This window comes from Myotis davidii, unplaced genomic scaffold, assembly GCF_000327345.1.
Source record: "Myotis davidii unplaced genomic scaffold, ASM32734v1 scaffold149, whole genome shotgun sequence".
Taxonomy (NCBI): Eukaryota; Metazoa; Chordata; class Mammalia; order Chiroptera; family Vespertilionidae; genus Myotis; species Myotis davidii.
In genome coordinates, this window is record NW_006352194.1 from 2405053 (window position 1) to 2406837 (window position 1785).

General features: G+C 47.6%; 1 protein-coding gene across 2 annotated transcripts in view; it reads left to right on the top strand.

Annotated features, from left to right (window-relative positions):
* SYF2 (SYF2 pre-mRNA-splicing factor) overlaps positions 1-1785 on the top strand; it is a 7976-nt gene that overhangs the window by 533 nt on the left and 5658 nt on the right. The gene's annotated exons all lie outside the window — the stretch shown is intronic.

The following is a 1785-nucleotide window of genomic DNA, read 5'->3' on the forward strand; positions in this document are numbered from 1 at the left end:
GATCTGTCCCGGTGGTTCTCAACACTGGTAGCACGTTAGTCACTTTTGAAAATACAGTTGACCCTTGGACATCGCTTCTGGGTGTAGGGGTGCTGAACCCCGCAGTCGAAAATCCATATATAACTTTGGACGCTACAGTTGCCCCTTCGCATACTTGGATTCAACCAACCGCGCAGAATGAAAACAGTATGAGCTATACGCGAATTTTCGACTGTGCGGGGGCGGCACCCATAGTCCCGGCGTTGTTCAAGGGTCAGCTGTATTTTTAAAAAATATGTTTTTCCTGATTTCAGAGAGGAAGGGAGAGGGAGAGAGAGATAGAAACAACAATGATAGGGGAGAATCATTGATTGGCTGCCTCCTGCACGCCCCCTACTGGGGATCGAGCCCACAACCCGGGATGTGCCCTTGGCCAGAATCCAACCAGGACCCTTCAGTCCGCAGGCCAATACCCTATCCACTGAGCAAAACCGGCTAGAGCGGGTCAGCTGTATTTTTGGTTTGCGGTTGGGAATGTGAAAATACTGTTTTAGATCTGAGGTTGGTTGAATCCGTGGGTGTGAAAGCCAGGGATAGGAAGGGCCGAGTGTACTTTGGTGCTGAAAGACATCTGGTTTAAGTGGACCTCCGCAGTTCAAACCTGCACCATCCAGAGGTCAACTGTACACATACCCCCTCCAACCTCCTAACCCCCTACATCTGGTTTAACTTACCTAGACTAGGTTTGGGAGTCTCTATTACTAACAGCCTCCTTGCTGTATTCTAACAAACTCTGTATTTTACTAGGGAAACGTGTACAAACTTGTCCAATGCTAATAAGAGAGCTGGTTGCCTCTTCATTCAAAAATAAGCAGCAGCCCTGGCCAGTGTGGCTCAGTTGGTAGGGCGTCATTCCCTTGCTCGGAAAGGTTGGTTCCATTCTGGATCAGGGCACATTCGGGGGTTGTGAGCTCCAACTGCAGTAGGGTGCCTGCCAGAGGCAGCAGATGGACGTTTCACTATCAATGTTACTTTCTCCACCCCCCCCCCCTCAAAATCAGTATAAAAATCTCTAAAAGTCTGTAGTGTCAGTGAATATGAAAATGCTGTTTTAGATCTCAGGTTGGTTGAATCCGTGAAAAAGCTCAATGAAAGTCTAGTGTCAGTGGTTGAGCTCGTCAGTGGGGAACAAGACGATTAAGATACCTTACAGCTAGGAATTTCATTACGGTAAATGCCATGCTGGAGTTAGGAACGAAGGCTGGGGAGCACAGAGGAGAGATTGAAACAGTATTGGGGGGAGGGAGGGCTCCAGGGAGTGTCTTATATAAGACACCTAAACTACTACTAAAAAGATTAGTAAGGTGTTATCAGACAAAGAGGTTGGAGGAAAAAAATATCCAAGCAGAGGGGACAAATACAAAGGAAGAGAATTCATATTAGGGATAAGAGTCCAGCAAATAACTGGCTGCCGTTGGAGCTGAGAAATAAAAAGTAACAGCCCTTGACTCAACTTGGAGTGGCCTGACAGCCCGGCCATGGTTCCACAAAACCCCAGCATCACTCTGACTGTTGTAGTGAGACAAAAACAAGACTCTTCAAACCACAGAATGACCACATGTCCCCCTCTTCTGCTAACATCATAGACTGTTGTTATCAAATAAAACACTAGTCTTGCTCCATTAATCCTGTCTCATTTGTAAAAACGTAAGATGCCCAATCAAAAATGCGTTGGCTTTCCGACAGTGCCAATCCAGAGCACAACCACGCTTCCTCGAATCCCCCCCCCCCCCCCCCCCCCCCCCC